Here is a 16,369-nt window from a genome sequence, read left to right on the forward strand (position 1 = left end):
CGATATGTGTTGGTCTTGTCATATTGCATTATTCCTTAAACTATAAGGTACTTCTAAATATAATTTATTTATATAAATTTCCATGTATCACTCTTCTTATCAGCTGGCCCGATATTACAGTTCTCCATGAGGTGAATTTCTGTATAACAATAAATGCCTTTATAACAATAGATGCAATTAAATACATTCCACCTGAACTTTTTTAATAAACCTTTCTAGGAGTTTCTTATTTTTTAATGTATAACATAGAGGCGAAAGAAACTAGTATCAAAGGGATATTCAAACTCAATAGTCGAAAACAAACTGAAATGGCAAAAAAAAAAGAAAAAGACCAAGGGACAAACAACAGTACACAAAACACAACATAGAAAACTAAAGACTGAGCGACACGAACCCCACCACGGGGTGATCTCATGTGCTTAAGAAGGGTAAGCAGATCCTGCTTCACATGCGACATCCGTCGTGTTACTCCTCTACAATAACTTGAATTATAAGTTATATCAAGTGATTATGAATAACACAAGAGCGGATTGGTAATTTACTCTTATCTAACCATTAGACATCACCATATTAAACCATCACTCATGAAAGTTTTCTAACCATGAAACTTTACCGAATGTGAAAATTTGAAGAAAAAAAAGGTTTTTCTTGACAAAGGATAGACACAACTGTTACCGGTATAAAAAAAAACCCACTGACATTGAAAAATAATCTAATTCGGTAGGTTGTATTTGATGTTAAGAGGACGGGATTGTGGTTACGACAATAGGAACAGATCTGTCGTCATCTGTGAAACAAGTATTCTATAACGTCAATCATCACGGCGTCAGTAAAATTTTCAAAGGGATGATTTTAACTTCAACACTTGGAACTCTTGGTTTGATAGCTTCCTTGTAAGCAGCAATCCTCTATCAAGGAATATCATGATAGGAAATGCAAGCTCTGGAATAGTGTATCAACTGGGAGATATATACTCCATTTGCAGGCGTTGCTGGGATATTCTGCCAAAGAAAACGAAAATTCACAATCGGGCAGCTTAAATCATCTCTATTGTCGTAAAGTTTTGTTCTCAACAAGAAATACATTTGGAAGGTGTATGAAAATGATAGAACAGTACTATACACATAAGAACAATTAGTGGTAGACAACGAACCACCATCTGCTGCAGGCATGTTGACCTACAAATTATATATATTTGAAATATATATAGATGATAGAATGAAAGCAGTTTCCTATGGAGAGACTTATTATTCAATAATGCACAAAAAAACTTTTTTTCTCTGAACGCTAAAGTTATGTATGTAGGTTCTATAAATCTAGTTTTCACTTGAAGCATTTAGCTTATAGACTTACAATCTTATAGAATAATTTTCCGTTTCTTATCTGTACATTTGGCTTCCTATGTTGCACATCAATAATCAAAATATTTTACATTGCTATTGCTTCATGTGTTGATGTCTCCACTGGGATTTTCCGGTACTACAGATTTTTTTTAGTTCCATGTGTACCCTTTCGTATAGTTTTTAGTCTAGCTATCTAAAGCCTATGTAAAGTTCATTATGTATTCTGACCCTTTCGTATTGTCTTCCGGTCTGGTCTATGTAAATCACCTTGCAGTTTATACATGCACTAAGAATTAACAAATCTGATATCAAATCTGAGGATTTACATGTCTTGTTTGCATTAATTTGAACTTCTTTCCATTTGAAAAAAAAATACATCGTTGTTTAAAATCAAATATATTAAGCTAAGCGTACATCGCATTGTGTGTCACCACAAGTTTTTACTGAACATTCCTCTTAATTCGATTCCACTTCAGCTTCGATATTAGGTCAGAACTTCGAAGGAAGTGTCGAACATACTTCTTATTCATAGATGTGCATATATATGGCAAACCTCCATCGTCAAAACTATGCTTTTAGCCAAAAAATTAACACAGTGAGAATACTAAAAAAAAAACTTAAAAGCCCACACTAAGAATTAAAATTACACTGAGATTTCAAAAAGACACATCTGCTGAGATTAAATAAACTGAAATACACACACAATGATAATTGAAAATGACACACTGAGATTTCAAAAATATACACTGAGATCTAAATGCACATTACTATGAATATTCATGACATGTATAGTTCAATAGATTAATATCTTGGTCATCTGAACTTCTGTCACATAAAAATATCAATTGGAACACATCGCATGACTTTCGTACCTCACCTCGCTGTTCCGATAAATATGGTAGAACTCTCACGTTTTTTTTTATTATGTTGATCAACGATACAGAAGATTTAGGGAATTTCTTCACACCTTCATTCACTGTTTATAAAAATACTACTCGTGACTTAACCAGACCTTGGTCTGCTCATGACATACATTAATCGGAGACTAGAAAGTTCTTTAGATATATGAAATATTATTATTTCTGTGCTTAATCCCGGTACAGATTTAAAAGTAACTATTGAAACAGTTAACCCTTTACTCAACTGGTCTAGGACAAAGCAACACAAATGCTATATGCTTTAAATTTTGAAAAAGGGTGTAAATGACGAACGCGTAGAAACTTTGCAGTTTGAGATTATATCCTTAGGACGACCAAAGAACTATTTAAATCGATCGATTGTGAATTTACATGAAAGTGGGATGTCATGGAGCAGAATTGCAAGATTGCACAATAATTTAAAATCATTCTAAATTGTTAATACACTACTTCATTTTATCATTTTGAAAAAATATAACAGTGTAAAAACTGTATACACTGCTCCTTTGAGAATAGCAATAGTGGTGTGCACTTTTATAACTTGGGCAAACATGTGAAGAAACGGGTAAGCACTTTTTGCACAAGGTCGCAATCCCCAATCAAAAAAGATGCCAGCGGTATATTGTTAAAATATACTTTTTCACGTTTTTGGTCTTTTGGAAAATGTTGTTTGTGCTGTATTTAGACCCCTCTAACAAGAAATTTGTTTTGCATGCACACATATAAAAATTGTCTAAATTGAAAACAACGTTCAAACCTATGATTGCGTTGGATAAAAACCGCAATTTTTATACGTGTGCATGTAAAACAAATTTCTTGGTAGAGGGGTCTAAATACAGCACAAACAACAATTTCCAAAAGACCAAAAAAAGTGAAAAAGTCTATTTTAACAAAACGCATTTGACTAACAGGTCGAACAACTGATGTTCTTAAACCCTGCTGATTGCCATTGGCGATTGCCAAATAAATTGATCACCAGATCTAACAAAATGGATCTTAATATTAATTAAATACCAAACAGAAAACAATAAACTTGTGGAAAAGATGGTATACCACAAACATGAGGTGCAAAATTTTGTACACCATATCCGGATTTCGACAATAAATGTCTCTTCAGTGATGTTAGGGATCGAAACGGTATTTGGAAGGCCATATAATTTACCTCAATTTAGGATAGACTCTTGAATTTTAAAGAGTCGAAATAGGATGAACGGATCATATAAACCCGAAGGAAAATATAATACAAGCCCAAACGAAAAAATATAAAAAGTCTAAATTGAAAACAACGTTCAAACCTATGATTGCGTTGGATAAAAACCGCAATTTTTATACGTGTGCATGTAAAACAAATTTCTTGGTAGAGGGGTCTAAATACAGCACAAACAACAATTTCCAAAAGACCAAAAAAAGTGAAAAAGTCTATTTTAACAAAACGCATTTGACTAACAGGTCGAACAACTGATGTTCTTAAACCCTGCTGACTGCCATTGGCTATTGCCAAATAAATTGATCACCAGATCTAACAAAATGGATCTTAATATTAATTAAATACCAAACAGAAAACAATAAACTTGTGGAAAAGATGGTATACCACAAACATGAGGAGCAAAATATATATATACAAGTCTAAATTGAAAACAACGTTCAAACCTATGTTAGACTTGTATATATATATATGTATATATTTATTTATATACAAGTCTAAATTGAAAACAACGTTCAAACCTATGATTGCGTTGGATAAAAACCGCAATTTTTATACGTGTGCATGCAAAACAAATTTCTTGGTAGATGGGTCTAAATACAGCACAAACAACATTTTCCAAAAGACCAAAAAGTGAAAAAGTATATTTTAACAAAACGCATTTGACTAGCAGGTCGAACAACGGATGTTCTTAAACCCTGCTGACTGCCATGGCGATTGCCAAATAAACGGATCACAGATGTAACAAAATGGATCTTAATTTTAATCTAATACCAAATAGAAAACAAAAAACTTGCGGAAAAGATGGTATACCGCAAACATGAGGTGCAAAAATTTGTACACCATATCCGGATTTCGACAATTAATGTCTCTTCAGTGATGTTAGGAATCGAAACGGTATTTGGAAGGCCATATAATTTACCTCAATTTGGGATTGACTCTTGAATTTTGAAGAGTCGAAATAGGATGAACGGATCATATAAACCCGAAGGCAAATATAATACAAGCCCAATCGAAAAAATATAAACAAGTCTAAATTGAAAACAACGTTCAAACCTATGATTGCGTTGGATAAAAACCGCAATTTTTATACGTGTGCATGCAAAACAAATTTCTTGGTAGATGGGTCTAAATACAGCACAAACAACATTTTCCAAAAGACCAAAAAGTGAAAAAGTATATTTTAACAAAACGCATTTGACTAGCAGGTCGAACAACGGATGTTCTTAAACCCTGCTGACTGCCATGGTAATTGCCAAATAAACGGATCACAGATGTAACAAAATGGATCTTAATTTTAATCTAATACCAAAAAGAAAACAAAAAACTTTCGGAAAAGATGGTATACCGCAAATATGAGGTGCAAAAATTTGTACACCATATCCGGATTTCGACAATTAATGTCTCTTCAGTGATGTTAGGAATCGAAACGGTATTTGGAAGGCCATATAATTTACCTCAATTTGGGATTGACTCTTGAATTTTGAAGAGTCGAAATAGGATGAACGGATCATATAAACCCGAAGGCATATATAATACAAGCCCAAACGAAAAAATATAAACAAGTCTAAATTGAAAACAACGTTCAAACCTATGATTGCGTTGGATAAAAACCGCAATTTTTATACGTGTGCATGCAAAACAAATTTCTTGGTAGATGGGTCTAAATACAGCACAAACAACATTTTCCAAAAGACCAAAAAGTGAAAAAGTATATTTTAACAAAACGCATTTGACTAGCAGGTCGAACAACGGATGTTCTTAAACCCTGCTGACTGCCATGGTAATTGCCAAATAAACGGATCACAGATGTAACAAAATGGATCTTAATTTTAATCTAATACCAAAAAGAAAACAAAAAACTTTCGGAAAAGATGGTATACCGCAAATATGAGGTGCAAAAATTTGTACACCATATCCGAATTTCGACAATTAATGTCTCTTCAGTGATGTTAGGAATCGAAACGGTATTTGGAAGGCCATATAATTTACCTCAATTTGGGATTGACTCTTGAATTTTGAAGAGTCGAAATAGGATGAACGGATCATATAAACCCGAAGGCATATATAATACAAGCCCAAACGAAAAAATATAAACAAGTCTAAATTGAAAACAACGTTCAAACCTATGATTGCGTTGGATAAAAACCGCAATTTTTATACGTGTGCATGCAAAACAAATTTCTTGGTAGATGGGTCTAAATACAGCACAAACAACATTTTCCAAAAGACCAAAAAGTGAAAAAGTATATTTTAACAAAACGCATTTGACTAGCAGGTCGAACAACGGATGTTCTTAAACCCTGCTGACTGCCATGGCGATTGCCAAATAAACGGATCACAGATGTAACAAAATGGATCTTAATTTTAATCTAATACCAAATATTATATATATATATACAACTCGTCTAAACATCAGCCCAACAATGTTAAATCTGTAAATTTGCTTTCGCAAATTTTTAGTTCTTCCCTCGCTGGGATTCGAACTCATGCTTCTGAGATTTATAAGTACGTCTGAACCAGTGACAACTCTACAACAGATTTATCCATTGGATCACCAGCAGTGATGGTGATACATGGCTGTGTACATTCTGTATATACAACTCGTCTTAACATCAGCCCAACAATGTTATTGTTATATCGTGACACCAATTCGCCTGCACTGTATCCGACGCGCTAGACCACCCGACTACCTAGGCTTCACAATAATAAAGCTTTCGTAGGCCGGGTGTTACCTTTCCTCGTCAGTTTTAATCTAGCGTCGTAATACCAAACACTTATAAAAGCTGGTATATAGACCAGATATAACCCTGAACAACATTAAATAACAAAAAAGCAATACAATTAGTATCAACAGGTCAAATACAAGAAAGTACGATTTGAGAGTACTCGCAGTTACTAACAGCTAGTTAAAAGCCAAACACAATTAATAATAAAAAATCATGCATCAGAGACTAAAATCAACTAAAAAACATCCCAGGGATTTAGTATTTTAACGTCATGGACAGTCAAAGAAGACATGACTTGTGCAATGCCAAAAATAAATGCATCGACAGGCAGTAGGATAGTTAGGAGTTTAACCTCTTTATAGATCAAAATGAACGTGGGTGTGTCTTTATGCATCCCGTTTGAAAAGAAAACAAATTTAGTTATGTTTTAATTTGCTGATGACAAAATCGATATTAGTGCCAATGTAAACTATATTCAAAGATCTAATTACAACAATGGTAAGATAACCTTTACTGATAAGTTTGTTTAAAGGTTCGATGAGTTTACACGGATCACATAGTGATTTCTGTGCTTTAGATACAATATTACCGTAAAATTTAGGATGTGAAATACCGTTTTTAATCAGTTTTCTACAGGTACAGCCAAATTTATTAATCAAATCTTTGTATCTATGAAAGAATTTAGTAAAAGTTTTACGTAATTTATGGTAACGAAATCCTTGACTTAATAATTTACCAGTGATGCATTGATTACGTTCGTTAAAATCTATGACATCACTACACACACGGGCATAACGAACGAGTTGGGATATATAAACACCGTATGATGGAGCCAAAGGAACATCGCCGTCTAAAAAAGGAAAATTAACAATAGGGAATAAAAAGTCGTCTCTTTTGTCGTAAATTTTCGTATGGAGTTTTCCTTTAGAGATTGAAATCATCGACGGTCCAAATCTAGAAAAGGACAACTACTGCTGTTTATGTTAGATTTAGTTAAAGTAAGTTCTATTGGGTAAATTTCGGTAGTATATTTAGAGAACTCTGGATTATTTAACGAAAAAATATCATCTAGATAACGGAAGGTATTGTTGAATATATCAACCAAATGTAACAATGACGTGTCTTTACTGAGTTTGGTCATAAACTGAGATTCATAGCAATACGATAATAAATCTGCTATTAAAGGGGCGCAGTTAGTGCCCATAGGAAAACCTACTACTTGTTAATACACTTTATCGCCGAAACGTACATATATGTTGTCCAGGCGAAAATTTAAAGCTTCAATCATATCTTCACATTTCCAGTAAGTGTATCTAGCATACTTTCCTTTTTCGTTACAGAAAAGGCTTTAAACGAGTTCACTTAAGCATCACCATGAGAAACGATTCACGATTGGTTCGTTTCGATAAATGTATTAACATAGAGAAGGAAAACGTAAAAGTTCGTTTTCTAATTAACTATACAAATTATACAATTGGCTCACGTTAAAGTAGACGTCTGGTAACAGCATGTGGATTAGAAAAAGAGACAAGGTGAAAATTAACCTAGACATTGCCTTTCATGAAAATGATTTATGTTCTTTACACTCGAGAACTGACACGTGCTTTGTATTACATGATATTTAGAGTAAAAAAAGAACACTAAGACTATTGCCCTTTTATATCGAGTTGTTGTTTGTCAGTACAGTTTTATTTATGGATGATGGTCGATACAGCAAAGAAACAAAAGTGCACTATTAGTCCACTCTAAGAAGTTGACCTTAAGATGCAAATCAATTCTCCGCAGGTTTTTGGTGGGGTGCTGTTGATTTTTTTTTTCGTTTTTCGTTTTTTATCATGGCGTTGTCAGTTCGACTTATAAATTTGAACATGAATGCTCGCAATGTCGTGCTAAGCATATCCCCACTGCACTTGTAAATCAAAGTATCAGATAACATGAAAAGGGTGTCTGACAGATCTTTAAAATGCTCACACTTTATAACTCATCACTGATAAGCTGCTTACTAAATATCATCCTGTTAAGCCGTACTTGAGAAAAGTGTGTAGAAAATTGTTAAGTTCATTCAGTATATCTAAAAATTCAAATTATCGGTAAAATGGAAGTAGGTGTCAATAAAATCCGAAATATTGTCAAACGTTTCAACTCATCACTGAAAAGCTGCTGAACTGGTATGAACTCTCCCTGTTCTCAGAAATACTTGAGAAATGTGTACCAAAAAAATCATCACGATTCACGAGTTGATTTTTTTGTCAATCACGATTCACAGAAAATTAATTTCCATGATCACGGATCACGAAAATATAAAAAAATAATAAATCTGTAGAAAAACGGATCACGATAGCGAAAATGCGCCGATCACGAAGAACGAAAATAACCCATCAGGCCCCTCACCTATCACTGCCAAGCTGCTGATCAAATATAAAGTCAATCTGGTACTATCTTTGAAAACTGTGCCGGAATAATTGTGATCTCTGGCGCCCCGAAAAGTTAAGCACATCCTGTTCCAGATGTGGCACCCAAGTGTAGACAAATTAAAATTTAATTCAACCAATTCTCAAGACGATATGACAAAAGCACTTAATCTAAGGTGGGGTTCCTGTAGTTCAGTGGTTGTCGTTGGTTCTTGTCTGTCATGTTTGTTTTTCGTTAATTATTTGTTATGAATAAGACCGTTAGTTTTCTCAATTGAATTGTTTCATATTTTTCATGTCGAAGCCTTTTATAGCCGACTATACGGTATGGGTTTTCCTCATTGTTGAAGGCCGTACCGTTGCCTTTAATTGCTTACATCCACTTTATTTGAACTTTGATGGATAGTTGTCTCATTGGCAATCATACCTCATCTCCTTATTTTTATATTGAACGTTTTTCTTAGCACTCAACCTTCTGCTTAATATTCACTTTTGTACGAAAATTTAAAATAAACACAATTTTCTGACAATATATTATTAGAGTTGGTAGATCGGTGCGCATATAAAATATAGAAGTATAGAGTTCAAAAAATTAAAAGATATTGCTGCCAATTTTCATGGATTTACATGCGATTGAAAGCATTAAGAGCCCTCGTCTGAATCAATGTTTCAACAGAATTTCTTGTTCTTAATTAAGTACGTATAGATGTAAGAATCATGGACGGAATCACGTAGAACAGTTATAAATTCTGTTATGCAACTTTAATGTCTTTGTATGCATTATTGTGTGGTGTTGTGTAGACTTTTGTTCGTCTTTTCGTCGTGTTTCTTTTTGTTTTGGTGATGTCTATTTTTCTTCAATTTATCCGTTTGTATTATCCTTTGGTTTTGTCTGCCCACTATAAATTTAACTTAAGTATCCAATATCCAGAGTGAAGGTAGAATCTATATTTCTCGGATATTTACACTGAAAAAAATGGCTATTGTTATCATTTTGTAGTTAAATAATGTTTTTGTACGAATGGGATTGCTAAAGATATTTTAGATTCTAAGTTATCAAAAGATGCATCCATTACAAATAATAGTTTTTGTATGTAAAATCCATCCTATTAGACGTTTTATCATGTTTAACAACCAACAACAATATATTTATCTCAAGCTGTGTGTTTAAAAAGAGTTTCCACAACGCACATGTTACAGTAAGCATAAAAATAAGGAAATATGTTGCTGCTAAAATTATACTATGACTAGCTTAATTCTGAAATAAACGACGATCCATGGAACATACACACTGAAAGTGTCACGTGACATGATTATGAGAAACTTACAATTCCAAGCTAGTGGATCGTATAGCTTGTTTTCATCATTATAAAAATAAGGAGATGTACTTTTTACAGGTTAAATCATTTTTTTGTTATGGTCAATGCTTCATTGATGAGGTATGATTGCCAATGAGACAACTATCCACCAAAGTTCAAATAAAGTGGATGTAAGCAATTATAGGCAACCGTACGCCTTCAATAATGAGAAAAACCCATACCGTATACTAAAAAGTAGTCGGCTATAAAAGGCTTCGACATAAAAAATATGAAACAATTCAATTGAGAAAACTAACAGTCTAATTCATAACAAATAATTAACGAAAAACAAATATGACAGACATGAACCAACGACAACCACTGAACTACAGGAACCCCACCTTAGATTAAGTGCTTTTGTCATATCGTCTTGAGAATTGGTTGAATTAAATTTCAATTTGTCTAGACTTGGGTGCCACATCTGGAACATGATGTGCTTAACCTTTCGGGGCGCCAGAGATCACAATTATTCCGGCACAGTTTTCAAAGATAGTACATACCAGATTATATATATATTTGATCAGCAGCTTGGAAGTGATAGATTGTAATGTAAGATCTGTCAAACATGCAATTATAGGCAACCGTACGCCTTCAACAATGAGAAAAACATATACCGTATAGTCGGCTATAAAAGGCCCCGACTTGAAAAATATGAAACAATTCAATTGATAAAAACTAACAGCCTAATTTATAATAAACAGTTCACGAAAAACAAATATGACAGACATGAACCAACGATAACCACTGAACTACGGGCTCCTGACTTGGGACAAGCACATACAGAACTGCTTGCGCTTATTAGTATTTGGGATATTCATTTTTAACGACGCTTCCCTTGTTGATGCATCCGTTCTCGCTTTGTTTGGATATCTAGCGGTATATATCGATTTTTCTCTTGATTGGCATATTCCAAATGGATTTAAATGTTAAGAACAGTAAACTATTGTAACTTTTTTTTAAATATCACTGTACATTTTCTTTATTTATGGACCAAAGAGAATCATGCGCGTAGCTACGTTTACGCGAAAACGCTCGGGCATACACATAAAGTTGAAGAAAAAAATATGTTATCCCAAATAAATCAAAAGAACTGATTAAAAGCACACGAGCCTTGTAATATTCTTTCTTCAATGGCTTGTAATTGAAGATAAAAGACAAAGTGATGAAAGTGGAAGGTCCGGTAACGGCTAGTTTTGGCTTAAAATTCGGAGTACATCTGATGAAAGATTTTTGATATTTTAAAACACTGTAAGTGTCTATTTCAGTCGATTCAATTAGTTTATGTAATAGGATTTGAAATGATTTGGTCATTAAAGACGCTCAAATTCAAGCTTAAATATGAAAAATCTATCAAATATGCCATTAAACGTCACTTTTCAGATGGTTATTGTCTAAAATGTAAGTGGCCGCGTTCGTGTTCAGTCTTAACCTTTATATATGTTATGTAGAACCATCAAATACAACATATATTTGAATATAAAGACTGAACACAAATGCGGCAACTTCCATTTTAGACAAAAACAGTCTTAAAATTAGCACAAATGTGCATTGTATTGTCAAAAACAGCCCATATTTATGGAACAAAAGTATTCTACTTTTAAATAAATAGCGAAAAGTTTACATTTCAACAAATTTAAAAAAATGCTATATTTTGGGGCCAAAAAAGGGTCTTACCGGGTCTACTCCTTTACTTTTAATCAACTGGTATCATATTATTTTTATATACTTTTTGGTCATATAGTTCTGCAACTGTTTCGGTTCTTATACATCCTCGGCTTTCAAATATTCGGCTTTGAACGTTCCTGATGAAGGTAAATCTAGAAAAGCGCTTTGGACGCATGAAATTAATAACGTGTTGCTTTAATTTATACAGCACTGGGTCGATACCTCTGCTGGTGGACTATCAGTCCCCAAGGGTATCATAAGCTCAGTAGTCAGAAGTTCGGTACTGACATGATTTATAACAAACCATTCTTAAATGTTTCAACTCCCTCAGGCAAAGTTGACCTTAGATGAATTTGACTATTTCTTAGGTACTTTTTGGTCATATAGCTCTGCAACTGTTTCGGTTCTTATGCATCCTCGGCTTTCAAATATTCGGCTTTGAACGTTCCTGATGAAGGTAAATCAAGGAAAGCGCTTTGGACGCATGAAATTAATAACGTGTTGTTTTCATATTTTATATTATATATTCGTTCATTTTCTGTCAAAGTCTGAATAAACTGTGAATTCTACTCAGTTTACTATTGTTTAGATCAATTCATTATCTGCTGAGATACGATGTGGTTTGCATTTTTATGTTATTGTTCAATATTTATTTTACGTTACCGGCCTGTTTCTTTGTTACCTTTGTATTGTATCTAATACTTACACCTGACCATCTATGAGAATTAATTAGGACATGTGTCCATTAATGAAATTTGAATTTGAAGGTGAGTAAATTAAATAAGGTAAAAAATTAATAGAATGACAACATTGAAACGGAGACTTGCTTTTTTACTATCTATTTAAAGTTTAGATTTTTTGTTGATTGATTGTTTATCCCACATCTCCTTTTAGACATATTTTAAAGCAACTGATTTGGACATTTTTCTTTTAATTAAATGTACATTAGATTCCAAATCAACACAAAATTGATAAATTTAACATAAAAAAACCAACTTAGACTCTAAAAGAGAAGCGAAAGATACCAAAGGGATATTCAAACTCATCAGTTTAAAACAAACTGACAATGCCATGGCTTAAAACGAAAACTATGAAAAGGCAAACAACAGTATACAAAACACAACACCAAAACAAAAGACTGAGCAACATAGCCCACCAAAAACTGGGATGATCTCAGGTACTCCGGAAGGGTAAGCAAATTCTGCTCCACGTGTGACACCCGTCGTGTTGCTGATGTATGTACAAACCCAGTGATAAGTCTAATTCGGTAGGTCACACTCGAGGAAAAGAGGACGGGATTGTGGTAATATCAAAATTTGAACATATCCGTCGTCATTAGCAATCAGTGAAACAGATATTCCATAACGGTCAACCTACTCGTGATGTCGACCGTAAAATTTTCGAAGGGATGATTTCAACTTCACCACTTGGAACTCTTCACTTGGTTCAGTAGCTTCCTTCTAAGCAGCAACCATCTATCAAGGAAATAATGATATGAAATGCAAGCTCTGGAATGTCTTATCAACTGGGAGGTTTATAATCCATATGCAGGTGCTGCTGGAATGTTGCTACATAGAAAGAAAAGTTCACAATTGGAAGCTGAAATCATCTCTTTTATCGTAAAGTTTTGTTCTGATATCCGATCAAGTATGTTGCTATTGATATGAGTTTTCAATGACAGATATTGGTATCTTTTCTCAATAACGCGTGAACTTCCGGGGGGTTTCGCGACCTACCAGAACGTCTCCTGCCCTGGACCAGCTTAGGGGACCTCGAACCCCTCGATGAGATTCGGGCGTACACTTAAAAATGGCCTAGCTATTAACGTTTTTATTGGACAAATGAATGAAGGAATCAGTTCAATGAAATATCAACTAAAAGTAGATTATCGAGCCTGGTCTACGTTTAAACATTTCATTTACAAATTGAAAGGTTGTTAAACTTTGATTTACAAAGCGGCATAACCCAATAATAATTTCTTACGATATTACACAGGGCCTCCGTTTAAAATAAAATCAACAATAACAATCTATTACATAAAAATGTCTATATGAAAACACATATCCTTTGATATTGTTATTGAAACTTCTTAATAACATTCCAATTGAACTTCACCAAATGCGCAGTTCGACTTTTGTCTCTTTAGTGATGGCCAAGCCAGAATGATGAAAATTCAAAGCACAATACAAGCATAATACACACGTTGAAGAGTAAATATAACCGAAAATGACAAAATTTAATACAAACCCGGCGAAGAAATCAGAGCAATGCATGAGGGAGATGCATACCTTAATTTAAAAGTTCTATAACAGCAAATTTCAATAAAATAAAAAAATCTTTTTTTTTGAAGAATCGTCATTTGCAGTCCAACAGTTTTACAAATGAAAAATGATAATTTGACAATTATATGCATCTGCTTTGTAACTAATTTTTTTAAAGAAAAAAAAACATTTGAATTATGCGTTAGATATATAGTGTACACCTTGATACACATATTTAGTTAGATGAACATTTTTTTTAAATTATTTTAACTGAAAATTTTATCTTGTTTAGGCTGGTTTATTTGAACCCGAAAAATTAAGGTAAGAACTACTGTGATTTTTTGTTAGTATTTGAAATAGACTTCTTATATTTGTTTTTATAAATTTGACAGCTTTTCCTTTTGACAATAAATGTAACATTTGTGTTATATTTTTAAAACAAATTGCGCAGAGAGAATCCTGATGAAAAAATTGCATTACTCTTTAATTTATGCCCAGCTATCATTCAAGTAGTTGTACTTCAAACGTTTTATTTTACATAACTGGTAGTGTATAATTTTCATAGAACAACCTGTTTTGTAGAATGTATTCGTCCAGACGACATTTCATAATGTTGCCGGTGTATAGACATAACTTCTGACCACTACTGCTAAATAAGGAAGTTATGTTACATATAAATGCATGTAAACCTTGTTTGCTATCCACTTTCAATTTCAAATCTTCTAGGTAAGTTTGGAAATTGTTCCTATCGTAGTATATATGTTTTTTTTAAATACGGTTTGAATTTAATATTCTTTTTTTTAGGGGGGAGGGGCGGGGGTAAAGACAAGCAACTGTTTAACAATTTTTAAAGGAATGGTAAATATTTGGGTAGGTAGGAATAAAATCCAGTGACATTCATGTACTTTCCATATCATTATTACATGCATATTTTCGACTACTGACTAATTTTCCATTATTTTATTATTTATCATTATACATTTTTCTTGGGAGAAAGGGCCAATTATCGCAAATAGTTGTGTGTCTGTGTAATAACATTGTCACCTCAAATAATATTTTTATTATCAAATACATTATGAAATATATTTTTTACTTTCTACAATATATTCTTTCAGACAAGAAAGTCAAATATAAAAATGAACACAAAAGTAGCCATTTGTCTGATCCTTCCCTGCATCATTGCATTGGTTTCCTGTGCTTATTATCCTGGATACTCTGGATACCAACAACCAAGACAGGTGGCTCCCTATGCAAACTATGCTGCCAATAGTTACCAGTCTCTGAAACAGGCTAGACTCTTTAACTACCGTGAGTATAGCTAGTACTAGGTTCATGAATTATATGAACACTAAAAGGTGTTTGGGCTGTAGCATATCACAAGTGAAGTCGTATTTATATAAGGCATATGCCTTACGCATAAAATGTATTCGCATATTATTTAAAAGCTTAACATTTGGTTTGTTGTCAACACATTTCATAGATGAGATTTTTATACGGAAAATTGATATGTCAAATGTATACAAGTGAGAAGTTTTTTTTCAATACTGGTATAAATGTATTAATGTAAAATTATTAATTTTAAAATGGCATCTCAGAATTATAATTAATAGCATTATTATTATTTCTATTCGTATTTCTATAATAATAATTAAAATTATTACAAATATTATTATAAATAGTGGTAATAGTAGTATTTTGTATTTGATTTTATAGTTCTCGGAGGATTATTCTTCTTAAACCTATTCAACGTTACTGGAAACAGAATTGCTGGTTAGAGAACATTTTTATGGGCATACGAGGTCAGTTGATATATTTGTATTTTGTATATTACGCTTCGAATTAAAATTTTACAGAAGGGGTTGTTTGCAGAGGCCTTATTCGCCTCCTGCGTCCTGAAATTAAAAGCATTTAAATATATTAAAAAAAAATGAATTGAATGATATTTATATCTAGTAGAAAATGTTATATTAAAAAGCTGTAATGAATTAAATGTTTATGTGAAATCTATTTTTCACTGTATAAGAGATCGTTCCTGTAAATATAATAATCTGAAATGTACATGCCAGTTATCTGTGAAAAATGACACAATTCACTGGCAAAATGATTTAATGGTGATATATACTTTGTGCTGACACTAATATATTGACAGATATATTGTAAAAAAATGTTATCAATTAATTGAATTATATAGCTATATAGCTTACACGTATGCAACAGTATATACAGCATTCTTATTGATGGCTAACACTATATTTAAATTTTTTGTTTCTTTTTTAAATACAGGTTGACATGCAGAACCTTGTTCATTCATAGACAAAAAAAACGTGTGTCATTATGTTGGACATCTTACATCAGATTAGACGGATTTATGCAACCATCATAGCATAATCTCAATTGAATCAGAAACAGAACACTTCAGTATTGGTGAACATCTATCATTTCAAAGATTTTTTATCCATATTAAAAATTGTCTGTACTTTA

General features: G+C 32.9%; 1 long non-coding RNA gene across 1 annotated transcript; it reads left to right on the forward strand.

Moving 5' to 3' along the window:
- Positions 1 to 14,979: 14,979 nt before the first annotated feature.
- Positions 14,980 to 16,369, forward strand: LOC127735145 (uncharacterized). Its single transcript, XR_007998136.1, has 3 exons — positions 14,980 to 15,196; positions 15,602 to 15,687; positions 16,172 to 16,369. It is a non-coding gene; the product is annotated as an uncharacterized LOC127735145 (long non-coding RNA).

The sequence above is a fragment of the Mytilus californianus genome, unplaced genomic scaffold (assembly GCF_021869535.1).
Source record: "Mytilus californianus isolate M0D057914Y unplaced genomic scaffold, xbMytCali1.0.p SCAF_3, whole genome shotgun sequence".
Classification (NCBI taxonomy): Eukaryota; Metazoa; Mollusca; class Bivalvia; order Mytilida; family Mytilidae; genus Mytilus; species Mytilus californianus.